Source organism: Lepus europaeus, chromosome 10 (assembly GCF_033115175.1).
Source record: "Lepus europaeus isolate LE1 chromosome 10, mLepTim1.pri, whole genome shotgun sequence".
Taxonomy (NCBI): domain Eukaryota; kingdom Metazoa; phylum Chordata; class Mammalia; order Lagomorpha; family Leporidae; genus Lepus; species Lepus europaeus.
In genome coordinates this window covers 111109520-111136756 of record NC_084836.1, presented here as the reverse complement: position 1 = coordinate 111136756, position 27237 = coordinate 111109520, and the positions used below count along the sequence as shown (strand labels likewise).

Genomic DNA, 27237 nt, shown 5'->3' with positions numbered 1-27237 from the left:
TGCAAGGCAGCATACCAGGTGCCACAGGGGCTACGAGGGAGGAAGAGGCCACTTCAATTATTTTTAAAAACACATATTTACTTATTTGCAAGGCAGAGTGACCAGAGAGAGAGAGGGAAGGGGCTGGGAGGTGGGGGAGGGCAGAAGGGAGAATGGAAGGGAGAGAGAAGAGAATCTTCCATCTGCTGGTTCATTTCTCCAAATGCACGTAACAGCCAAGGCTGGGGCTAGGTCAGCTCTGTCCAGGTCTCCCATGTGAGTGGCACAGACCCAACTACTTGGGCCATCATCTGCTTCCTCCCAGGGTGCATCATCAGGAAGTTTTATCAGAAGTGCAGCAGTTAGTTAGGGCTCAAATTGGCACTGTGATCTGAGAGGTGGCTTACACAGTGGCTTAACCCACTGAGCCACAACACTCATCCTGCCATTCAAATTACTGACAAAGAAACCAGTGAGTCCATCTAGGAGGGATTTACTTCCAAAATCTTGAACAAGACCTGTCCCATGGGGGTTGCCCAGCAAAGTACAACTGAAATATGTGGAAGACAAGGGAACACACAAGCAAACGTTAGCTAAGGCAGACCGCGGTGTCGTAAGACAGAATATTCTATGGGATTTAGATTATATCCTGCTGCAGGCTCCAAGGAAGAGTTGTGAATGCAGTGGCATCGGAGAGAACTCTGACAAAAAGACTTTGACAGGCAACGGTGAAAAGCAGAGCGCTGCGGAGTGCGGGAATGATCTACGTCAGATGAACTCTAGCACCTCTTGCAGAACAGGATGGAATAAAGCGGTACAGACAGACTTAATACTGGTGTGGGCCTCCAGTCTGCTTCAAGTCCCTTGAAAGCACAGGAAATCATAGTTATTTCCTAGCTGTTTCAAATATATGGGGAGACAAATCAAAACCTGCTATACAGCATTTCTGGATCAAAGTGATGGTGGTGTGGGAGAGTATAATTAAATAAATGAATATATGCATGTACATCTAGATCATGTGTGGTTCTCCAATAAAAGGAACATTATAAGTGGTAAGTTCTACCACCTTCATTACCTCCACACTGAATCACTATAATAAGGGTCCTGCAAGTGTGCACTTTCTTTCGGTCTAACCTACAGCTCCTTCATTAGGGCACTGGAGAAGCCAATGACACTCCACAGGCTGTTTGCTAGAGGGCTTTCTGGAAGTGTGGGGGATGGAAGGCTTTTTTTTTTTTTTAAGATTTATTTAATTGAAGGGTAAAGGGAAGGGAGGGACAGAGAGAAAACAAGGAGGGATGGGGAGGGGAGAAGAGAAGGGAGAGAGAGATTGAGTGCATGCTGGATCCATCTGATGGTTCACTCTTCAAATGGCCTCTGAAACCAGGAGCTCAGAGCTCCATCCAGATTTCCCATGGGGGTGGCAGGGACCCAAGGATCTGGGCCATCTTCTGCTGCCTTCTCAGGCTCATTAGCAGGGAGCTGGATTGGAAGGGGAGCTGGAACTCAAAAACCAGCACTCTGATATGGGATGTGGGCACGGTGGCAGCCACAACGCAGGCCCCTGGTGGAGCATTCTTGGGTGTCACAGGATTTGACTGCTTGTCCTCATTCAAGTGGACATTTAGTAGGTGGCACCAGGAGTTACAGAGCCAGCAACCTGTGAAGCAGTCTTACGGAGACAACCACTGTCTCTTATCCTGCTTAGCTTTCAAAAACCAAGAAATTTACATAGTGAAAAACCTCTTTACAAAGATCTGAGCCTAGAACTTAACTCCTTTTTACACGGAACAAAGCATGTCCGCGTGGTTTAAGAGGCAATGTGTTTTCCAAGAGTGCACCTATCATGTAAGATGGAGATGCTTTGTTTTTGGATTCAGCGGTGAATTATGATGTCCCTAATATACATCCAGTCAACAAGTTGAAACACAGGCACAAACAAAACACATGTGGCAACATGTTAACAACGGACCCAGCTGTTCATTGTACTCTTTCAGTTTTTTCTGTCTCAAAGCTGCAGGGGAAAATCCATCTGGTCCTTGCTATGGGAGAGGTCATAACAGATGTCCTGGGCTCTACGATCTTAGTGAAGTTACTTTCCTCTCCCTGTGCCCAGTGTCCCCATCTGTCACATGGAAATAACAGTAATGCCAAGCCCACATAGTTGGTGCAGGGATTAAATGAATTACTAGATGGAAGCAGCTGCTTACGGCCTGGCCTGGCTCACAGAAGGCACTGCTGAAATCATGGCTATTCTCAGCGCACCCTGGAAGTAGTCACCCCTGCACCACCCAGACTGATCTCTACCAGCAGAAAGCTTAGGAACTCTGACCAAGAGTCATGTTCACACTATTGCCTTCCACGCAGACCCGTTCCCTCTATCCCATCAGATCCGACTTAGGCCTCTGACCTCGGAACCTCCCATCCCACCTGAACACCTTTTTCTCTTTCCTCCTCCCTAATTCTATTCCTCCTTCAGGATGCTGGTCAAGAACCAGCTCCTTTGTGAGTCTTGTCACTTGGCTGTCCTCTTCTGGGGTCCTTCTCCCTGTAACATAGGACACGCCTCTCAACCTGAAGATACCTTTCTAAACAGACTTTAAGCTCCTTAAAGACAAAGGCTAGATCTTCCTTTGCTATTTATTTTCATAGGAGTCTCACACTGTCTTGCAGAAGACGATGGTGAAATCTTTCTCAGATCTAGTCTGTTGCAATCGGCGTCTGAAGGACTGGCCCTTATTTTTAACCCTGCCTCACATAAAACTTGACCCAACGCTTTGCCCCAAACACTTCACTTGACAGCATCTTCGGTGCTCACATAAATCTGAGGGCGCCCAAAGAATGCCGAGCCGCGTGTGCCGCATGATTGTCGGCGGCCAGGGTACACTTCAGTGTGATCTGGGGCACACGGTTCCTCCCCCTGAACATACCCAGTGACTACCACATTCCACGTGTCTTCCTCTCCCTCCCAAGAAACCCACCACTCTGCCTGGATTCCCTGCTGGAAGGAGCAATGTGATGTGAACAGAGGGTAGTATTCTAAACCAGAGTCCTTTCCTTCAAATGGTCTCCAAATTCCCCCCAGTATATGTTTAAATCAAAGAATAAAATGGATGCAGGGTGGGTGGGTGGGTGTTTGGCATAGTGACTAAGCGCCTGCTTAGGGTACCCACATCCCATAGCAGAGTGCCTGGTCCGTGTCCCAGCTCCACTCCTGATCCAGCTCCTTCCTAATGTGCACCCCTGGAAGCAGAAGATGATGCTTGGGTCCCTGCACCCATGTGGGAGACCCAGACTGAGTTCCAGGCTCCTGGCTTCAGCCTGGCCCAGCCTGGCTACCGCGAGCATTTGGGGAGTAACCAACAAGTGAAAAACCTCTCTCTTTCTCTCTCTTTCTCTCTCTCTGTGTGTGCCTTTCAAAAAAATTAAATGAGTAAAAATTATAATGAAGTAATAATGATCCTTAAGTTTCAGTACATAAAAACAGGTACATACAACTCGGGCACTAGATAGAATCCCCCCATTTCTTCATAAGTTAAAATGAGTTCCAAATTTCACTTTTAAATTACTATCAAGAAAGATCAAGAAGTAGATTTAGAGCCAGTTTCTGACTTCTTTTTCACCACAGAAAAAAATCTATCAGAGAAAAGCAAAGAGTTCCTGTCATTATATATAAAAAAAAGTTTAACTTGTCAACCTTCTCAAATGCAAGTTTAAATTAGAAGTAATTGTAAAACAACATTGGCTCAATGACCACTCGAAATGATTTGTGCTGGATCCTCTGGAAAGAAGTCAACAGAATACACTGGAATTCCATGCAGAATAATTAAAAAAAGAGACTTTGCAGTAAGACACTGAAATAGAACAGTCTATGGGAAAGAGAACTAAGAATTTGTAAGTCATGGGGGTCAGCTGGTGGCATTAGGACTCTGCTCTTTGAGATAAACTGTATCTTGCATTTGTTTGTTTTTGTTATTTGGGGGTATAGAGTGGGGATTTCGTCTGTTTGGATGAAGCTGTTTGTAAATGCACAAGGGGATATAAATTACAAATGCTGAGGCCAGGTTTTTACTAAGTGAAACAACAAAAATCAAACCTACATGGCAAATGATCATTTTAAAAGTTTTAAAAGTTCTTGAAAACTGAAGTCCAGGACACCGACTCTCTGGCCCAGGTTTACGGAGCTCTCATGCCAGGGATGTGACAGCTGACTGTCCTGTCCAAACACACACTGTGGAAACTTACCACGGCCTTCAGGGATACTCCATTTCTCTTCCCACAGTACCTAAGTCTTATCTCAGACAGCTATGTGTATGTATGGTTTGGATGAATACTCTGCATATTCAGAATTCTTTGCAGTACCAGACTAAGGCAAACTGTTTAAAACTTAGTCTTCATTCAAAAGAAAGCCGATTTTCTAGAGAAATTCTGAGTTTGGGCAAGTGGCTAAGTGATCTGCAGAGTGCAGAGTTATCTTTAATTAGGAGCTGGACAAACTTTAGGAGAAAAATCTAGAAAAATAAAGGGAGCTTGTATTTCAAAGATGGTCAGATTCTGCTACAAAGTTTTTCCAACATTAATCTCCAGCAAATGGCTCCTTAGGAAAGCTATTTTTAGCCCTTTATCAACTTGGCTGGTAAACATTTCGGGTCCAGTACATAAATGGATAAGGAAGGCTGTTTCCATGCTTTAGAAACAGACATTTTTGTACATGGAAATGAAGCTCCCTGTGCTATAATGTTTATCTGCTAGGCTGACCCTGGGGGTGAATGTCATCAAGTCTCAGGCTCAGAATCCCTAGTAGGAACTGGCTTGATCCCAGAAAGGCTGCACACCCAGGGTCCCTTCAGACCAGAACCTCTCTGGAATACTGGGATTAATGGTAACTTACCAGAACACAGACATGGTTTCGCTCCTCTGTGGCGTGACACGCTATTCCTAGTCCCATTTCTCAGATGGAGACACGGCAGCTCTGGAAGGCTGGTGTCTACGTGCAAGCACCCTGGGTTCCCTCGAGCTGTGCGTGGTGACGGTTATGGCAGTGGCAGCAGCAGCCGCATAAGCTGCACTCACCACAAGCTGGGCATTGCTCTTTGCACTCGAACGTGACTCATGAAACCTCCCCTCGGCCCTAGAATAAAGGTGGGCAGGTCTGTCTTTGAACCACCAGCCTCCTCTTTCTCTTCCCTGCCCGCCATACAGTACTGTTCTGCTTCTCTCGCCACAAAATCAAAACAGATTCTGCAAAGTCCTGTTATCTCCACATCCATCTCAGATCAATATTTGTTTGCTTGTTTGTTTTTTGGACAGGCAGCGTCAATAGTGAGAGAGAGAGACAGAGAGAAAGAAAGCTCTTCCTTTGCCGTTGGTTCACCCCCAAGTGGCTGCTGCGGCCGGCGCACCGCGCTGATCTGATGGCAGGAGCCAGGTGCTTCTCCTGGTCTCCCATGGGGTGCAGGGCCCAAGCACTTGGGCCATCCTCCACTGCCTTCCCGGGCCACAGCAGAGAGCTGGCCTGGAAGAGGGGCAACCGGGACAGAATCCGGCATCCCGACCGGGACTAGAACCCGGTGTGCTGGTGCCGCTAGGCGGAGGATTAGCCTGTTAAGCCACGGAGTTGGCCAGTATTTGTTTTTTTTTTAAACTATCTCTTAGTTTTACTGGTATTTTCTAATGTCTTTCCAGCTTTTTTTTTTTTTTTAAGGTTTTATTTATTTGAGAGGCAGAATTAAAGAGAGAAATAGAGACAGAAAGGTCTTCCATCTGCTGGTTCACTCCCCAAATGACCACACCAGCTACAGCTGGGCTGATCTGAAGCCAGGAGCTTCTTCCAGGTCTCCCACATGGGTGCAGGGGCCTAAGCACTTGGGCCATCTTCCACTGCTTTCTCAGGCCACAAGCAGAGAGCCGAATTGGAGAGGAGCAGCCGGGACTCAAAATGGATATTGGCACCGCAGGCAGAGGCTTAGCCTAAGTCACAGTGCCGGCCCTCCAATATTTGTTCTAAGATACAGATAAGTGTTGAAGCTGAGTGATAGGTAATAGGAGTTTCTTCATGCTATTTCACCCATTTATGTTTGAAATTACCTCACAAACACTTAACAATTTCTGCTCTGACATGGACTCCGATCTACGGAAGAGGATGGAAGACCGGCTTCAGCTAACAGTGAGTCCACAGCAAGTGTTACTGAAGATGGTTATGTAATGAGAGAAGGCAGTGACACGGACCCATACGCCCACTGCACAGACATTAAGCGGAACACCCGGTATGTGGCAGGCCATGCACAGGCCCAGCACAGGATGCATTTGCAACAAGCTAAGCGATCAGCAGCAGACAAAATGAATGCAGAAGTAATTATGGAGGAGGGCTATTTCCAAGAACTGATATGAAAAGTTCAAACAAAGTGCTATGTGAATTGGAAAAATACATCACATCAGAACAAATTCCACTTCACTGAACTGCCTGGCACACTCCAAACTTTTTTTGGTCTATTAAACATTCTTTAACATTTGAGTGGTCCACAGAAGGAACTAAATTCAAAAACAAAATTAAGAACGAAACACCCATGCCCTCTTCCATGGGATTATAATGGTTCTCAGACTGAAATCCAGGCCTCTTGGTGAGGAGAGTTCTCCTGAATTCTCTGGATCAAAACTTATGAATTAGAGAAGATTTAACTGGAAGGCAGCTCAGAGCACCATTTACAATAGTTGAAACAAAAAACTAACAAACATCCAACAACAGAGGTTGGTGATGTTGTTCATTTCAAATGAGGCACAGTAATGCATATATACGCAACATCTTGCACATTTACAAACAGCTTCTTGCAAACAAATCCCCATTGTATATCCCCACATATAACTATATATAAAAAAACAATGTAAAAGAAATTAGGTTTAAAAAATTTTTAAAGAGTTATTTATTTATCTATTTATTTGAAAGGCAGAATCAGAGAGGGAGAGAGAGAAGTCTTCCATCCGCTGGTTCACTCCCCAAATGGCCACAATGGCTGAAGCTGGGGGCCAGGAGCTTCTGGGTCTCCCACACGGATACAGGGGCTCAAGCACTTAGGCTATCTTCCAATGCTTTCCCAGGAACATTAACAGGGAGCTGGATTGGAAGTGGAGCAGCTGGGACTTGAACTGACACCCTTAAGGGATGCTGGTACTAGAAGCTGTGGCTTTACCAGTTGCACCAAAGTGCTGGCCCTGAGTAGATTTTTTTTAAAAAGCCTTATCAGGTCTTTCAAACTTTCAACTTATTTTCCACAAAAACAGTGTCTATCTTTCATTTTTGCCCTCATATTTCATTAGCAATTACATTTATTTAGCAATTACAATAAGTAAAATTCAAACAGGCTGGGGAACAAATCCAGCTGACTTTTGATCATCATCATCAATACCATGACAAGTATTAAAATACACATTATACTGTGACCACCACTTTACAAATAAAGAAACTGAGGCAAGCTGAGGCTAAGTAGCTTGCCTAAGGTCACACAACGTGTACATGCAGGATAAGAACTCACACTCACGTTGTCTAGTTCCAGGGTGGTGACTTTAACCACCACGCCCTAAGGTCAACCAGATGAGAGCTGCAGTGTTGGCGCTCTAAAACGGCACGTGCCCGTAGAAGTTTCTGCTGTGATGGGGCTGGCGCTGTGGCTCACATGGCTAAGCCTCCGCCTGTGGTGCCGGCATACCATATGGGTGCTGGGTTCTAGTCCCGGTTGCTCCTCTTCCAGTCCAGCTCTCTGCTGTGGCCCAAGAAGGCAGTGGAGGATGGCCCAAGTGCTAGGGCCCTGCACCCGCATGGAAGACCAGGAGGAAGCACCTGGCTCCTGGCTTTGGATTGCCACAGCGCCGGCCATAGTGGCCATTTGGGGGGTGAACCAACGGAAGGAAGACTTTTCTCTCTGTCTCTAACTCAAATAGATAAATAAAAAAAAAAGAAGTTTCTGCTGTGACGGAAATGTTCCACATGTGGGCCGTCTAACAGCAACCACTGTTCACATCTGGTTACTGGGCCTGAGACACAGAATTTTTCATTTAATTTGATTTTGATTTAAACAGCCATACGTGGCTAGAAGCTAGCAGAGAAAGCGCAGCAGGCCATGAGAATTACATACTAAGACTTATAATGAGAATGGAGAGACTGGTTTGTATGCTTCTGCATATTAACTGATATGAAAAAATACTCATGAGCTGTTCCATAAGAAACATGGATTAAGAAACACTATGTAAGATATGATCCCATTTTTATTAAAAATAATGAATAGGAAGAAATTAAACATATAAGGGGACTTCAACATGTTAGTGGAAAGTAAAAAGAAATACATTTTGGTGCAAAAAATTGAAATTCATGCACGGTTTTTTCATAATACACATTTTTCATGAAATTAAGTTTTTTTTTGTAGGAGTGGGTGGCTAATCTGGTGATTAAGATACTAGTTCTGACGCCCAAGTCCTGCACTGGAGTACCTGGGTTCAATTCCCAGCTCCAGTTCATGATTTTAGCATCCTGCTAAAGGAGTCCCTAGGAGGCAGTGATGAAGGCTCAAATAATTGGGTTTCTGCCACCCATAGGAGATGTGGATTGAGTTCCCAGCTCCAGGCTGTAGCCTGGCCCAGCCTAGCCGCACCACAGCCACTGTGGTTATGCAGGGAGAGAACCAGCAGACGGGACCTTTCTCTCTCTGCCTCTAGACAAAGAATGAAGCCCAGGTTTCTATCATGAGCATCTTATTAACCATCAGGCTAAATGTCTACGCCCATAAGCTTCTTGAAGGCCCTTCATGGATTTTTAAAAAATTATTTTTGCAAAATTTATCTTTCAATTCTATTTTCCGTGAATTTTTGAAGTTTGGTTTCTTCCAAATGGAGAGGGCAGGAGACACTGCTGGCAACCTCCCATGATGGGCACTGCATGCTGCCGGGCCTATAACCCTCCTCCCTCTCTTCTGTAGCAACAGAAAACTGGTTCTGCCCGGGGACAGCAACCCATCCAACTAAGAAACCACATCGCCTGCCTCCTTCACAGCTAACAACGGACAATGAGATGTAAACTAAATGTGTTGGCTGGGACTTAAGGAACTTTAAGGGGTATCGTTTGCCATTCCCTTCTCTATGTTTTCCTGCCACAAGGACTGTTTTGGTGAACACCTGGAAGCCAGCTGTGACTACACAGTGACTGTGAGTGAAAGCTACGTGATGAGGATGGAGTAGCAGAGAGACAGACAGATTCAGACTGCTCAGTGGCCCCGTGGGACTGCCACGCCAGCAGTGGACTCGACTGCCCACTCAGAGCACGGAACCAGGAACTGGTTCAGGAATGGGCACACAACTGAGTCCAGGCCAGTGAGATTCTAGAGTTAGAGGAAGAGATGATCTTGCTGTCCTTTCTCCAGATGCCACACATGGATCTGGGCCCAGGATGGCTGCAGCTCCTGGACTGCCAGCCTGAGGATGAGACCAATACTTTGGGAAGGGTACAACCGAGACAAATTAGGAACAGAAGTCTGTGACAGTGGATTCAGTTAACCTTGAAGTCTGTCGTACAGATGTAGGACAAATGCAACTTTCATGAGCCCCCAGATATTCACATTACGGGGTGACCATCCTAGAAGCAATGAGTAGGTGCTAGGAGTTATCAACTATCTTGAGAAGGCAAGAAGTCAGGTCTTCCCAGTGGGCACGCAAAGCTGGACACTGTCTTCAAAAATATTTCTGTGTCATTTCCATACCAACCCTGATAAAGAAGTTATCATATAGCAAATTCCCAAATATTGAGTTATTTTAAGGAACTTTTTGCCCAGGCCTTTGTAAAATAGGTTACTAAATAAACGTGAATGTTCCAAAGGCCTCATAATAAATGCTTATAGATCTAGTACTTGCTACCACCAAGCCTACACTGAGCCCTTTATTTCACATGATTCTCACAAGAAATTAGAACTCGTATTAAAATGAAGACACTAAGCTCCAAAACTCAGGTTAAGTACCTGTACATGAAAGCAGAAAGGGCCGAGACCAAGACTTGAATTCATGTCCAAAGGGCTCCAGTGCCTTATTCCTAACCATGACTTTGTACTGCTTTCTTAGGGACACATAAAGAATTTCCTTGAGACTGCGCTACCCACTCCAAAATATTCTCTTGCCCCTCTAGGTGTATTATACTCATCACACCATGAGCACCAATTTGGAGTTTAGAAAATATGGCTACCACACTCAATATGTACCACATGTAACACGCAGAGATCAAAACCACTAAAAGTTACACCTTATGCCACAAGAAAATGGCGTTATGTTTAAATGACGTTGAAAATTAGCATTAGATATTTTTGGTGCCAAGTAAAAGTATGAAGCAGGTAAATCTGTGGAGTCATGATTAGGAGCAAGGAGGATAACTCAGATTGATTAGGCCCCTCTAGTAGCCAAGTTTTACAATATGCAACTTTCAAAAGACCCTCAAGCAACATTTTACAGATAAGGGAACCTAGACTCCCAGACCTTGCCCAAGGTTACCCTCGTCCACCTGAAACCCAGGTTCTTGGTCTTCCCATTATAAAATTCTGCATTCCTGGGGCCGGCGCTGTGGCGCAGAGGATTAATGCCCTGGTCTGAAGCACCGGCATCCTATATGGGCGCCGGTTCGAGGCCTGGCTGCTCCACTTCCAATCCAGCTCTCTGCTATGGCCTGGGAAAACAGAAGATGGCCCAATCCTTGGGCCCCTGCACCTGTGTGGGAGACCTGGAAGAAGCTCCTGGCTCCTGGCTTCAGATCAGTGCAGCTCCGGCCATTGCAGCCAATTGGGGAGTAAACCATCGGATGGAAGACCTCTCTTTCTCTCTCTGCCTTTCCTCTCTCTGTGTAACTCTTTCAAATAAATAAATACATCTTTAAAAAAAACTCTGCATTCCTATGAGTTCCAGCACTTTCCAAGTATTAACTAACAAAGAAAAATGACCCTGAAGCCATGGGAAAGCTACGCATCTAGTTAGCCCCACTGGAAATACCATTTAAAGTTAAGTTCCGTTTTCTTCAATCCTGGTGCTTGCAGCTTTAACAGATTACATATAAGAAAATAACCAACAGTGAAAAGATATGAAGCCCCATTTTTAACTTAAAAACCACAGGAAGGGGCAGTGGGTTAAGGGACTGTTTGCAATGCCAGCATTCCACACCAGAGTACTAGTTTGAATCCTGGATGCACCACTTCTGATCCAGCTGCTAATGTGTCTGAGAAAAGCAGCAGAAAACGGCCTAAGTACCTGGGCCCCTGCCACTCATGTGGGAGACCTGGAAGGAGTTCTAGGCTCCTGGCTTTGGCCTGGCCCAGTCCAGGCTGCTGAGGCCATCTGGGGAGTGAACCAGTGGATGGAAGATCTCTGTCTCTCCCCACCTCTCTGAATTGCTCTGCCTTTCAAACAAATAATTTTTTAAAAAAATCCCACAGGGAGGCAGATATTATGTTTCAGATAAACTAACTTAAAATAATACAAGAATGCGTGTTCAGTCAAGCAGTCACCGCGGCCTCATCCCGAATCAGGGTGCCCAGGATTGATGCCCAGTCCAGCTCCTGGTTCCAGCTTCCTGCCAATGCAGACCCTGGGAGGCAGCAGTGGCAGATCAAGTAACTGAATTCCTGCCACCCACATGGGACACCTGGATTGTACTCCCAGCTCCCAGCTTCAGCTCTGGTCCATTTGGGAAGTGAATTGAAGGCTAGGTGCCCTATCTCTCTGTCTGCCTCTCAAATAAATAAGTAATTTTAAACATAACAATATGTATTTATTATTTTATGTAGTAAAATACAGTAAGTAAGCAAGCAGAATGCTATGCTTAGGCACAAATATCCAAATAAAAACACAGTCTAGCCTCAAAGTACACTGCCCATGCAGAATCACTTAAAAAACCACACCACCAATCTAATCTGTCTCCGTACAAATAAATAACATAATAAATTGTTTATGAGAACTTACAAGTTGTATATATTTTAAATTTTATTATTTTTTGGAAAGGCAGAAAGAGCTAGACAGAGCACTTCCATTTGCTCGTTTACTCCCCAGATACCTGTAACAGCCAAGGTTGAAGTAGACCCAAGCCTGGGCTCCCATGTGGGTGGCAGGGATTCAACCACTTGAGCCATCACTTGCTGCTTCCCAGGGTGTGCATTATCAGTAAGTCGGAATCACGAGCAGAGCTGGGGCTTGAACCCAGGCACTGCAATACGGGGTGTGGGCGTCCCAACAGGCAGCTTAACCGTTTGGTCATCACCCACCCCCATAAGTTACATTTGTAAATGATATATGTATATGATACTGGTATTCTGCAGGCAGTAGAGATCCCCAAAAAGAGAATGTTAGAGCACAGAATTTTAAGTTTTATTGCTTTGATAAAAATTAAAATGGAGGCCAGCACTGTGACTTAGCAGGTAAAGCCGCCACCTGCTGTGTTGGCATCCCATATGGGCGCCAGTTGAAGTCCCGGTGGCTCCACTTCCAATCCAGGTCTCTGCTATGGCCTGGGAAAACAGTGGAAGATGGCCCAAGTCCTTGGGTCCCTGCACCCCTGTGGGAGACCCGGAAGAACTCCTGGCTCCTGGCTTTGGATCGGCCCAGTCCACTCATTGCAGCCATTTGGGGAGTGAACCAGTGGATGGTTCTCTCTCTCTCCCTCTTCCTCTCCTCTCTCTGTGTAACTCTTTCAAATAAATAAGTCTTTAAAAATTAAGGAACTCATTCATAACAGAACATTCAGAATATTTTCAGGATATGGTAAAGATTTGAAATTTGACTTCCTCACTTACCGGCTGATTCTGAGCAATTCACCTTCTCCAAACTCTAACTTCTACAGCTTTAAAATGTTAACTTGCTCTGTAGTCCAAAACCAGTATTCCCTAGTCCCTCATTCCTGCCACTGGCGCCACTAAATACCTGACCTGCTCACGTCTTAAAGCGCCCTGGTTAGGACGGGAGCAGTACTAGGGCCACTCTGGTTACCGCCCTGTGAACGGGAGCTCTGCTTTCCCTCCACCGGAGTCCCACGCCCCAGCCGCCGGCCAAGGGCTGAGTCTGTTTCTCCACCTACTCATTCCTGCCCAGCCCTAACATCTTTCCCCCTCCCAACCAGTTACAGGTTGACCATCCCTCATCTGAAAAAGCAAACTCCAACACGTTCCAAAATCTAAAACTCTGAATGCTGACATGCCTCAAATGGAAAACCAAACCATAAAACCCTGCTTCGTGTATAAAATTATTTCATATAGGGGCTAGCACTGGGGCGGTGTGGGCTAAGCCTCCACCTGGGGCACTGCCATCCCACAAGGGCGCCAGTTCACGATCCTGGCTGCTCCTCTTCCAATCCAGCTCTCTGCTATGGCCTGTGAAAGCAGTAGAAGATGGCCCAAGTGCTGCGTGGCTTTGGATCAGCCCAGCTCTGTCTGTTGCAGATGTCTGGGGAGTGAACCAGCAGATGGAAGGCCTCTCTCTGTTTCTCTCTCCCTCTGTCTGTAATTCTACCTCTCAAATAAAAAAAAAATCTTAAAATTATTTCATATATTGTATGAAGTATACTTTACATATTGTCTCAGACATAAATATAGCAGAAAAAAACAAAAATTTTAAAAAATAAAGCTTATTTGTACTCTCAAAGCTCACATGTACTCTGATTTTTTTGTTGCTGTTCTTTTATTTTAAAAAATACTGGAACCCCTCCCACAAATGATTCCTCAACCTACTAGTGTGCAATACCCAACAGCTTGAAAAACATCGACACAGGCAACCCTTTCATTGAGTGCTTCTGCAATTACCCAAGACCAACCCAGGAAAGCAGCCAGTGTTGGACAAAGCTACAGTTCTGGTTCCTTTTTAACAGACGAGCTCCTCATTGAAGGATTTCTCTCCACTGACCAGAATGGAGAGTACATAACAGTATGTAAAGGACTCCGTTCATTAGGTGACAGTGGGATTCAACATGACTTGGCATCAGAAGACCTGGATTCACTTTTTAACTCTTAATGAAGGAATAGATCTAGGCAATAATCATCAATAGCAGCTAAAGCCATTCTGTAAAAGACTGAAGAGAAGTTTATAAAGGCTGAATCATGCTAAGCGTTCTAAGAAGACCTCAATGATCAATCACAGTATCACACAAAGAGTAACAAGACCCAACTGCCTTCTGACGTGACGTAACAGGAAGTGTACAGAACCACCCGTAAAGTATAATGGCTAAAAAATAAAAGAAGCAGTAGATGATGGCCCAAACACTTGGGACCCTGCCACCCATGTGGGAGATCCAGATGGAGCTCCTGGCTCTAGGTTTCAGCCTTGCCCAGCCCAACTGTGGTCAATTGGGGAGTGAACCAGAAAATGGAAGATCTCTCTGTGTTGCTTTGCTTTTCAAGTAAATAATTTTTTTTTTTAAAGGAGAGAACAGAGGAACACATTAAAGGTATACAACTGTCACATCTGCAATGTGAAAAGCTGTAAGGGCAAATGACCTAATTTTTTTCAACAAATAAATAGCAAGGGAGGTGTGGAAGAGGAAAAGTTTCTATTGAATAAGAGACTCAAGAGATCACCAATCATATGTAACAGAGATTTTGCTTGAATCCTAATTCAAACAAACCAACTATTAAAAAAATTATGGGGGCTGGTGCTGTGGCAAAGCAGGTAAAGCCACCACCTGCAGTGCAGGCATTCCATGAGTGCCGGTTCGAGTCCCAGCAGCTCCACTTCCGATCCAGCTCTCTGCTATGGCCTAGGAAAGTGGTGGAAGATGGCCCAAGTCCTTGGGCCCCTGTACCTGCATGAGAGACCCCAAAGAAGCTCCTGGCTCCTGACAGGCGCAGCTCTGGCTGTTGCAGCCAATTGGGGAGCGAAGCAGCAGATGGAAGACCTCTCTCTCTCTCTCTCTCTCTCTGCCTCTCCTTCTCTCTGTGTGTAACTCTGACTTTCAAGTAAATAAATAAATCTTTCTTAAAAATTATGAAATTGTTAAGGAATGCGAATGCCAAATGGATATAAGGTAATATTCAGGAATTGCTACTATTCACTTCTTAGGAATCACAATGATACTGTGAAACGAAGGAGACAAACTCTTTTCCTCTTAAATATGCATGCATACTGAAGTATTTATGGGTGACATGTTTAGGGCTTGCTAACTAATAATTAACAATCTAAGGCAGGAGAGAGTAGAGTACAGATTAAATAAAACTGACCATATGCTGATAAACTTAAACCTGGGGAATGAGCATATAGGTATTTCTGTATTATCTTCCCACTTTGCATGTTTATAATTTTATCTAACAAAAGGCTAGTATAAGAATAAAATAAGGGGCTGGCGCCATGGCTCACTTGGTTAATCTTCTACCTGCAGCACCGGCATCCCATATGGGTGCCGGGTTCTAGTCCCTGTTGCTCCTCTTCCAGTCCAGCTCTCTGCTGTGGCCTGGGAGGGCAGTGGAGGATGGCCCAAGTGCTTGGGCCCCTGCACCTGCATGGGAGACCAGGAGGAAGCACCTGGCTCCTGGCTTTGGATCGGTGCAGCTCTGGCTGTGGCGGCCATTTGGGGGGTGAACCATCGGAAGGAAGACCTTTCTCTCTGTCTCTCTCTCACTGTCTATAACCCTACCTGTCAAATTAAAAAAAAAAAAAAAGAAAAAAAAAAAGAAAGAAAGAAAGAAAATAAAGCCTGGATTCAAACTCTAGGACATACTAGATTTAGGATCTGGAAGGAGTCTCTTGAATGCTCGGATTTTTAATAATCTTAATCTGAAAATCTCTATGTCATCAAATTGTTGGGAGGACTGAAATGAGATCACAGATTTATATCTTTTGGAGACGTAGCTGTTATAAACTACAAAGCACAATCTTTAGCTCCCCCACTCTGTAACACTAGGGAAGCAGAGAGAGATTACAGGTTTAAGGGATTAGATAAGGGTGATGGGCTGCATTCATTCAGAGCCCAATAATTTTTTTCTGTAATAATTCCTTATTGTGACATTGTATTTTCTATCAGCTCCTTTCTCTCAAAAGGAAAGTATCAACGGTACTTTCAATAAATTGAAGTTCTCAAAGATATGTTGTTTATATTTGTTTATTTTTCCAATTATTCATACTCCCCCTCCTAAAGGTAGAAAGTAAATTTACAGGAATCTCTTGTTGAGATGAAACTGAACACAATGGGCATTGCTGTAATCTAAATTAAGACGCTCAAAATATTCTAGGTGCTTTAGAAGAGTCAATATGCATCTTTCAGCAATAGGTTTTTTTTTTTTTTTTTTTTTTTTTTTTTTTTTACAGGCAGAGTGGATAGAGAGACAGGGAGAAAGGTCTTCCTTTTTGCCGTTGGTTCACCCTCCAATGGCTGCCACGCTGCGGCCAGCGCATCGCGCTGATCTGAAGCCAGGAGCCAGGTGCTTCTCCTGGTCTCCCATGGGGTGCAGGGCCCAAGGACTTAGGCCATCCTCCACTGCACTCCCGGGCCACAGCAGAGAGCTGGCCTGGAAGAGGACTAGAACCCGGTGTGCCAGCGCCACAGGCGGAGGATAGCCTAGTGAGCCGTGGCATCGGCCAGCAATAGTGTTTCATCTCAAAAGGGAATTATCAGAGGTTCACGTCTAAGTAACCCATGGAGGTATTGGGTACTGTCTGGCTTCAGCTTGTAGAATGGGTTGGAGGGAACCTGAGTAATCTTTCCATATGCAAATATGATTAAGTTATTTCCTTTCAATGGCTTCTTTCTACCTCCTGGGAAAAGCTCACTGCTGAGCCAAGATGCAGAGGGCTCTCCAATGCTGTCCCAGTCCTGCAAGGGGACACCCCTCACCGCTCCAGGCTTCATCACCCCCTTTACCCCAAGTACCAGTCCAGTTGTTTCTGAATCGTCTCTCAGATCTGCCCTCTGTTCCATTCCTGCTGCCACTGCCTTTTCTTACCTTCACTCCCCGGCCTCCTAAATAAGATATATTCTGATTGCTTTTTCTGATTATGAAAACTATGTATGTTCACACACACATAGAAAAGAAATCCATGCCCATAAAAAATAAGGCAATGGGTAAAGGAATAAACATTTCCCCACGACCTCACAGTACACACATAAAGAGCTCGCCTTTCTGGCACACTCATGTTTCACGGTAGCATTATTCACAGTAGCCAGAAGCCGGAAGCAACCCGAATGCCGTCAACAATGAAGGGATTCACAAAAGGTGCTACCAACATGAAATGGAATATTATTCACCCTTGAGGACGCTGTTCTCAGTGAAATCAGCGGCCACAGGAGACAAATACTGCACGATTCCACTTACACGAGGGGTCTAAAATACTTGGGCTCAGAGCAAGAGAGTGTAGAAGGTGGTTGCCAGGCTCTGGAGGGGTAGGGAAGTGGGAATCTGTTTGTTAAACAGAGTTCAAAATCTCTCGAGATGAAAAAGTTCTGCAGACTGTTGCACAGCAATGTGAGCAGACTACAGAACTGCACACTTACAAATAGTGGAGATGATGAATGTTTGTATAATTTTTTCATAATACACATCTACCGTGAACTTTTGGAAGACATCTCGAATGCAAGGATTTCAACATGTTTGCACCAAAACATCTTTTAGTCCCAATTTTCCACAAATTTTTGAAGTTCCTTCAAACTTTACCACATTTAAAAATTTAAAGAAATAATACTTAAACACATTTTCCATACAGAAATGTATGTACACACTTTAAAAAAGCAGAGGTAGGTGTTGGGCGCAGCAAGCAAAGCTGCTGCTGAGGGCGCTTATGTCTGACACGGGAGTGCCTGGCTCAAGTCCTGGCTCCCCTGCTTCTGATCCAGCTTCCTGCTCGAGTGAACCCAGGCAGGCAGCAAGTGACGGCTCAAGTACTTGGGTCCCTGCTCTGGCTGTTTCAGGCATCTGGTCTGTGAACCAGCAAATGGAAAATAGCTCTCTCTCTCTCTCTCTTTCCTTCTGTTTGAAAAGGAGAGAGAGAGAGAGAAAGAATTAAGAAAATTTTAAAAACATGGCATACAGATGAGAGACTACTTTAAAAACAAAACCAAATAACACTGCAAACAGCTTTTTATATCTAACTGTATGATTCAAGCATCTTTCTAATAAATATAGCTGCTACTTAGTGGTTTTAAATGTCTGATAATTCCTATCACATGACCATGCCATAATTTAGCCAGGCTATTTTCAGTTTTTCAATAACCTAAAGCATCAGCCAATATCTCTGTATACTTTCTCATTATGTCTTACGACAGACACCTGCTTTTTACCTGCCCATTTCTGGAATGAATACTCTGAGTTTTCCCATGGAAAACTACCTTCTCTTTACCCTCATACCCACCCTGTCCTCCCACCCCAACCTGCTTTTCTTTTTTCTTTTTCTAATTTATTTTATTTGAAAGGCAGAGTTATACAGAGAGAGGAAGAGACACACAGAGATTTTCTATCTGCTGCTTCACTCCCCAAATGGTCACTGGTGGTAATAAATGAATACTTAGAAAAAATACTTGGGAAAAAAATAAATACTTAGAAACAAAAATAGATGTGCCCAGCCTGGCCACATAGTGTGAGAGCTGGCTTGGGGCAGGTGGGAGGTGGGCAGTGCGGTGCCATCATTGCGGCATGGGGGTAAAGCTGCCTCCCACATCCCGTATGGGTGCTGGTTTCTGTCCCAGCTGCTCCACTTCCAATCCAGCTCCCTGCTAATGGCTTGTGAAAAACAGTGGAAGATGGCCGAAGTCCTTGGGCCCCTGCCACCTGTGTGAGAGACCTGGAAGAAGCTCTTGGCTTCTAGCTTTGGCCTGGCCCAGACCCAGCTTTGTAGCCATCTGGGGAGTGAATCATCGGATAGAAAATCTCTCAGTGTCTGTCTGTCTCTCTCTCTCTCTCTCTCTCTCTCTCTCTCTCTCTCTCTCTCTGTGTGTGTGTGTGTGTGTCTCCCTTTCTCTCTGTAACTCTTTCAAATAAATAAATAAATCTTAAAAAAAAAAAAAAAAAAAAAAGTCAGAGCTCTAGGCCCAGGCAGACCAGGATCCAAACACTGTGTCATCTAGGATGGGCCTTTGCCCTCGGCTTCCTCGTCCACAGAGTGGGGACTCATGACAGAACCCACCTCGCAGGGTTGTTATAAATAGCGTATTATTCATTGAGATTAGTGTACAAAATGAGCTTGGCACCACACTAGCTCCACAGACGCCTGCTGTCTGGCGATAATGGAAACGTGACTGCACATGCGTAATCTCTCCTTGATGGGTTTCTGAGCTCACGTCGGTGACCACCTTGCATCCCGCCTTTCCAAAATCTAGAAGCCAGCAGATCCGGGAGCTTATCCACTCGCACCTGCTCGGGAATGCTTTCTCCTGTGTCTCTCCATCCTCTCCACTGGCTCTTTGCCAGCATCTTTAATCTCTCTCTCAAGCTTCAAAGCAGCTTCACCTGTTCCCCAACAGCTCTCCAGCCCTCCCTCTCCCCACTCACAGCCGAACTTCTCTGAGCTGCCTACACGGCACCTTTCTCACATCCCACTCCTAACTCAGCCCGCTGATGCATTTACACAGAACCTTCGGAAGCGGCCGGGATTAGATTCCGCCCCCCCCCCCCCCCCACCATTTCACGAAATCGGCCCAGTGCAGTCCCAAGTGGCCTCGACCATTATTTATCCAAACGACACGCTCATCTTCCTCAGTGGAGCTCCTCTGGCCTTCGCCGCTGCGCCCTGCCGGCTTCACTCCCAGATCTCTGGCTTCCTCTTCCTGGTGTGGCCTCAGTGACTTCTTCCAAGACCATCCAGTGCAGTGGTCCTGGGCGGTCTGGACTTTTCCTAATCTGCCTGTCTGTCTGGATGCCTGTGTTCATCTTTAAGTTCCAGCTGCAGTGGGCTGCTTCCCCCTCCGTGAATGTACTTCTGAACATCTGGAACGTGACACCTCCAGCCCCAGCTCCAAAAGCAGCTAACTCAGACTGCTCCCTCTGGAGTTTTATCAAGACCCTGCCTGAAGCCCCAGACTGGCTGGGGTCATCCTTACCCTGCGCCTTCTTTCACAAATCCTATCACACTGTCATCACGCTGGGTGCATTCTTTCCTATGATGGCTGGGGACTCTTCCCTCACTACCTCCATCATCACAGTGCCTGGCACATAGTAGATGCTCAATTGTGGTGGTGGTGGTAGGGGCATCACCGTCAATCAGGGGTGTGGAATGCCCAGCCCACAGGCCATAGAAGGCCCACGAATTCTTTCGGTCTGGCCCTGTCAAGGCAACCACAGGAGAGACTCGAAATCCCATACATCTACACAGCAGGCTGATTCTTAAGCTGACAATTTTGCGTGGCCCCCAAACGTGGCCAGCGAATGTTATACTCAAGTGGCCCTTGGCAAAAAAAAAAGCAGTGCGTTCCCCATCCCTGCCGTAGGTGAACACTTTTAAGTGCAAAACAGATAAGAGCGATGAGATCAAGAACCACAAATACAAATCAAATGCACACGCAACACACCTCCCTCTCTCTGCCTCCAAGATCACGTCCCAACTCCTCAAAACTTCGACACGCACGCTTTCGGGAAGGCCATCTGCTGGACTCTCGAACGGCGGCCGGCCAGGCCACTTCCAGCCCGCAGAGTCTGCCCTACAGCAAAGGCTTGAATGCTCACAGCTGCCCAGGAAGCCCGCGCGTCCTGCCCGGGGCTGCGGCCATACCCCGCCACCGCCACACCGGGCACCTCTCCCCGGCCAGCACCTTCTCTGGCAATGCGGGTGACTGCTCTGTGCACGACTGTCCGCCGCCCGCCCAGAACCCCACGCAGACCACAGGGTCTCCCCCGCACGGCCCTGAGGACACGCACTTACTCACTCACTTTCCACCCGTGGCCAGCAGCCCGGACCCTGGCTCACGACAAACGCCCAGCGAAGTTCCTCGTGGCAGCAGAGAAGAGAAAAAGCCGCCCGGTGCTGAGAACTCACCTGCAAGGGCGTCGTGCGCACCGAGCAGGTGCGGCCGTTTGCCCACGCTGCAGGGGCGAGAGGCGGCGCACGAAGCAGCCGGTCCCCTCGGGTCCCCGCGGGGTCGCACCCACACGGACATCGGCGGCAGTTTCGGGCGATTCCACGACCACCGCCTCCCCCTCCCCGTCAGAACGCTCTCGTCTCTCTTTGGGAGACTTTCGAATGAGGCCAACGTCCACACACAACAGTAAAACCATCCGAAACGCACTCCGACCAAACGTAGGGCGGGGTCAAAGGGTACCGGGGGCGCCACCCGCGGCGCGGCCGCCGAGGCCCCGGGGACGGGGGTGCAGCCGGCGGCCCCAGCCCCTCGCCCCCTGCGCCCGCTCAGCCGCTGCTCACCTGCCTCTCGCCACCTCGCCGCGCCGGGGCCGCCGGCCTGCAGCGCCTCCCCGGGGCCGCCCGGCACCCGCCGCCAGCCGCGGAGCCGTTGCCGTGGCGACCGGGGCGGCCGAACTCCCGCGGCGCCGGCGCTACGGCGGCTCGGATGGGACCAGAGAGATCGGCGTCGCCTTCCGCGGCCGCAGGGCGGGCGGAAGTGGGGATCGCGGTCCTAAGCGGTGAGGGCTGCGGGCTGGGTCTGCGGGCGGGCGCTTAGGCAGGTGAGTGGAGAGGGGGCGGGGATGGCGGGACCAGAGTCCGCCTCAGAGGCTGCCCGTGCCTCGGTTTACAGCCCGCGATGGCGACTGTTTGAGGAGCTTCAGGTGGTGGCTTGTTCGACGGGGAGTAATTAAAGTCTCCTTTAATTTAGAGTTTCCTCCCCCTCCCAATCTCTGAAGAGCTGATGTGGCAGAGTGAATAAACGTGTTTCTCTGGGCGAGGATCAGATCACCAAATATAATTTCAGTTTGGGAAGTGGTTTGATCTGTGAACAGCAGATAGACTTCGTGGAACGTCCTGCATAGGAGGTGGAACCCGAGCACAAAGGAGATGCGCTGCTTAGTTGTTTGTAAAAGGAACAGGGTTGAGAACAGCCTAGATGTCCACCAGCAGGGAACTGAGTGCGTAAATTACGATACAGCCGCAAGGTAGGTGACTGTGGCCGGAACTAAGAGGGACGCGGTCTCCCTACAGACCTGGCTGCAAGGTGTGCAGCGGTGGAAAGCAAGTCTCCCAACCAGTCCTGCCTTTGTTAGTATTCTGTCCCCAGCCCTACCCCACCCCTGCCCAGTCTGTACTCCAACCAGCAGCCAGAATCATCTTTTATTTATCTTTTAAGATTATATTTTTTTGAGAAGTAGAGTTACAGAGAGAGAGGGAGAGGCAGAGAGAACGGTCTTCCACTCCTGGCTCCCTCCCCAAATGGCCACGACGGCCGGAGCTGCGCTGATCCGAAGCCAGGAGCCAGGAGCTTCTTCCAGGTCTCCCACGCGAGTGCAGGAGCTCCAGCACTTGGGCCATCGACTACTGCTTTCCCAGGTCATAAGCAGAGAGCTGGATCGGAAGAGGAGCAGCCTGGACACAAACCGGCGCCCATGTGGGATGCGTGGCGTCACAGGCGGAGGCTTAGCCTACTAGTCACAGCGGCTGCCCCGAGAATGATCTTTTAAAATGTGAAAAGGGGTCGGCGCCGTGGCTCACTAGGCTAATCCTCCGCCTTGCGGCGCCGGCACACCAGGTTCTAGTCCCAGTCAGGGCGCCGGATTCTATTCCGGTTGCCCCTCTTCCAAGCCAGCTCTCTGCTGTGGCCCGGGAGGGCAGTGGAGGATGGCCCAAGTGCTTGGGCCCTGCACCCCATGGGAGACCAGGAGAAGCACCTGGCTCCTGCCATCAGATCAGAGCGGTGCGCCGGCGCAGCGCGCCAGCCGCGGCGGCCATTGGAGGGTGAACCAACGGCAAAGGAAGACCTTTCTCTCTGTCTCTCACTGTCCACTCTGCCTGTCAAAAAAATAAAATTAAATTAAAAAAAAATGTGAAAAGGATCATATCCTTTCTTGATCAACTCAAGCTCAGAAATTGTAAAATTGTAAAGGGGAGGAGGTCTCAGGAATTGCAAGTCGGGAGATACAGACTCAGATAGCTGGGAATGAGCGTTGCGAGGAAGGCAGGGGAAGTGGGAGCTGATCCTGTCAAGCAGTATTGGTGTATCACTAAGAGGTAAAAATCCTTTGATGGGATTCTTTTTGAGAAAGACAGGGCTCGCATGACCAGAAGATAAAGAATGTATTTGCCTACTGGAAACTGTCCATACATCCAGAGTCCAGTCACCTTGTGACAAGCATCTGGAGTCTCCGGACACAGTGTTATTATCCGGTTGTTCCAGGTAGGGACCACAGTTCACAGTGCGTAGGTCCTGCTCCCTGAAGGACCTCCCAAGTTGGTTTTGAAAGCTCAGCGTTGCTTTCATGGCGAAGTTCCTGTTTATTTTTACACCTTCCCCCTGCTCAAAGCCATCACATTTAGAATAACATCCAGAGCTGTCGCAGTTAACAGCTTCCTGAGTGAACTGCCTGCAACCTCGCTCTCCACGTTATCTCGCTTGTCCATGCTCCTGCCACGCTGGCTTTGTGCTTTCAAAGTCAAGCCGGCTTCCAACTCAGGGCTTTTGCTCTTGTTGGTCTGTATTGCAGCCATTCCTTCTGCAGATAACTTTTTGTCCGGCACCCTCACTTCTTTGTTCTCTATTCCAATGTCCTGCGTTCCAGAAGACCTGCCTGGCTACTCTAAACTGTTTGCTCCTCCCCCAGCTGGTGTCCGTGTCCGGCAGCTCTGCACTTGTTGACGGCTTGTCTCTTTGCACTGTAGCATAAGCTCCTCCAAGGCAGGCACTTTGTTTTGTTCCCTGCTGTTTTCTCATCATTCACAACAGTGCCTGGCACATAGAGCTTGGTAAATATTTATTGCATGAATGAATAACTGAATAAAAAAGCAATGTGCAACACCATGTGGTTGGGATGCCACCACGTTTAAAAGAAGTGACAGAGAAGACACACAATGCTGGCATATGCACAAACACACTCTGCAAGGTCATCTGGGAGACGGATGGGGGGGGACGAGAAGGACACTTCATCTTCACTGTATGCTGTTTTTAATTTTTAAAAAGTGTTTATTTATGCGAGAGGAAGAGAGAGCACGCTCTCATCTGCTGGATCACTCCCTACATACTTACAACAGCCGGGGCTGTGCCAGGACCAAAGGCAGCTGGGAGGAACTCAGTCCAGGTCTCCCATGTGGGTGGTTGGAATCTGATCACTGCTGCCTCCCAAGGTTTGCATTAGCAGAAAGCTGCAGTCCGGAGCCAGAGCCAAGAACTGAATCCAGGTCCTGTGATGTTATTCACCACTAGGCTAAATCACTGACTCCCTATTTTTTTTTTTTAGATTAATGTGATAATTGTGTTACCGGAGAAATTGCAGGGTTCTTGTCTTCGCGCAAGAAAGAATTCAGGCGTGAGACAGAGAGTAGTGGGAGGTAAAATAGCAAGGTTTATTAGGGAAGGGACATCCGTAAGGACGGATGGGCACCTCTCCAGACAGAGCCTGAGAGACTGGGGGGCGGGGGGGGGCGGGGCAAGGAGCGAGGTTACATGTTGAGTGGAGAGATTACACCTGACCAGGCCATGCGGGCGACTCAGCAGAAAGGCAGAGGGCTGAGTGCGCAGTCCTGTTGAGGCCGGGGGTTTTTAAGGAGATGGGTCTGGCTTCCCCACCTCTGCTCCTCTTGTAACAAAGGGCTTTTTGGATGTAACAAGGACTTTATGGATGCAAATGTTATCAGACAGGAGGAAGAGAGCAGGGTGTTTGAGATGTAGATACTGGGCTGCACCTGGGAGATTGTGGAAGATTTGTCAGGCAGAAGGGGTGGGGACCTCCACCTGGCAGGTTATCAGGTAGAAGGGGGCAGGGCAGGATTCGAGGGCCAGGCTGCCCCTGAAACATTATCGGGATGACTTTGAGATGCAGATGCATATGCTGGACATGGATGTCTTCTCTTTAGGCCTGTTACACACACATAAGCTCATAACTGACTTCCTACCTAACAATTGTGCATAACAGAAGGTACATTGTGATTTTTTGACACCTGAATACAATATGCATTGATCAAATTACTATATGCTCAGGGTTTTGTTTAAACAAAGTTCATGTATTACCTTTTCAAATACTATATGAGGGGCCAGCACTGTGGTGCAGTGGGTTAACACCCTGGTCTGAAGCACTGGCATCCCATATGGGTGCCGGTTTGAGACCCGCTGGCTCCACTTCCAATCCAGCTCTCTGCTATGGCCTGGGAAAGCAGTAGAAGATGGCCCAAGTCCTTGGGCTCCTGACCCGCGTGGGAGACCCGGAAAAAGCTCCTGGTTCCTGGCTTCAGAGCAGCACAGCTCTGGCCGTCGTGGCCATCTGGGGAGTGAACCATGGGATGGAAGACCTCTCTCTCTCTCTCTCTCTCTCTGCCCCTCCTTCTCTCTGTGTAACTCTGACTTTCAAATAAATAAATAAATCATAAAAAAGGAAACTTCATTACTTTAAAAATTAAAAAAAATACTATATAAGGAGAAGTTTTGAGTAAGAACATGTGCACGTGATGAGGAGCTGCCTTGGGGGACAGTACGTTCCCTTTCTTGGAAGAACTATTGTGGGGGTCCCTGCATGAGGTGGACGATCGCAGGATCTGCTCTGCTCCGCTTTGCCAATGAGAGGTGTTATGGGCATAACAGGACTTGTGTCACCAAAACTCATACAACATGTTTAAACTCTGATGTCTTTTTTTTTTTTTTTTTTTTTACAGGCAGAGTGGACAGTGAGAGACAGAAAGAGGGACAGAGAGAAAGGTCTTCCTTTGCCGTTGGTTCACCCTCCAATGGCTGCCACGCTGCGGCCGGCGCACCGCGCTGATCCGAAGCCAGGAGCCAGGTGCTTCCTCCTGGTCTCCCATACAGGTGCAGGGCCCAAGCACTTGGGCCATCCTCCACTGCCTTCCCGGGCCACAGCAGAGAGCTGGCCTGGAAGAGGGGCAACCGGGACAGAATCCGATGCCCCGACCGGAACTAGAACCCGGTGTGCTGGCGCCACTAGTGGAAGATTAGCCTGTTGAGCCACGGCGCCAGCCCTCTGATGTCTTAATGGTTAGTGGATCAAGGATGGAGACATGACCTAATTATGGTGTCTGGGAGATGCTTCTGGTGGGACGTGTTTGGGTCACTGGGGGTATGCCCTTGGAGGGTGGTTCTCCAAAGAAGGTTGGGTATAATTTTGAGTTCAAGTTTGACCCAGGTTTTCTCTCTCTGCTTCTCCACTCACATGTGGCCGTGCCTCTGCACCTGCTGTGACCAGCCTCCACAGATGCTAGACCTTGGGGTTGCCCAATCTTGAACTGTTTTCTCTAAGCTTTAAGCTGAAATAAACCTTTTCTTTCCCAAAAAGCTTCTCTCTGTTATTTTATTTAAAGTAACAAAAAGCAGGCGACTACAAGAGGAGACACATTTAATCATTTAGAGTTAGAAACACCAAGAGGTGGGTGGGATGTTATATTCAGGGATGAAATGTTTGCAGGTGAGCAAATGAAAACCTGCGGAGCTGGCTGCTAGACCCCCTGTTCTGAATGTAAACATTGTTCACAGAACAGAAATAAGTACCAGCCAGCTCTGTAGTTGGAATCAGAAACAAAACCACCCCAGCACCACAAATAGGACTCAACTCCCTCCTCTTCTGACTGGCCTGAGTGAGTCCACCTTCTTTTCCAGTGACAAATCCAGCCCTGCTTCAATCCTCCACCTGCTGGGAACAATTAAGATACCTAATCACAGAATTGTCCCACTTCTTGACCGTGTCCAATCCAAAATGGTTGCTCCTTCCTTAGACTATCTAGAGCTGTCCAGCACAAACCCAAATCCAGAAATAGGCTCCTCCCAGTATCTCACCAAGACACCTCAGAGTGTCTGTATTATGTGACATACAGTGAATAAACCCAGTTCCTTTTGACTACAGGCGTGTTCCCGGTGGGATTTGATCAACAGGCTTGGTCACAGTCTGAACTGCCATCAGCCCAGTCAGGCTGTATCCAGATAGGAAGAAACAATCAGTGATCCTGAAGTAATCTGGCTTGGGGAGGGGTGGGGGTGGGCGTGAGAGGAGAGAGAAGGGTTGCCAGCCTTTGGGAAGTGAACCTCAGATGAGAGAGATGTCTTTCTCTTTGTCTTTTGAAAATTTATTTTTATTTTTAGAATCTTTTTTAAAAAGATTTGAAAGGCAGAATTACAGAGGGAGAGGGACACACACACACACACACATCTTCTACCCACTGGTTCAATCCCCAAATGGT

At 47.3% G+C, this 27237-nt stretch overlaps 1 protein-coding gene across 2 annotated transcripts in view; it reads right to left on the bottom strand.

The window, feature by feature from the left end:
- Window positions 1–21393, bottom strand: part of PKIG (cAMP-dependent protein kinase inhibitor gamma) — a 103874-nt gene extending 82481 nt beyond the window's left edge. For both annotated transcript variants that reach the window (XM_062204248.1, XM_062204251.1), the window contains exon 1: window positions 21319–21393. The gene's annotated coding sequence lies outside the window, so the exon portion shown is untranslated. The remainder of the gene's footprint in view (window positions 1–21318) is intronic.
- Window positions 21394–27237: the final 5844 nt, after the last annotated feature.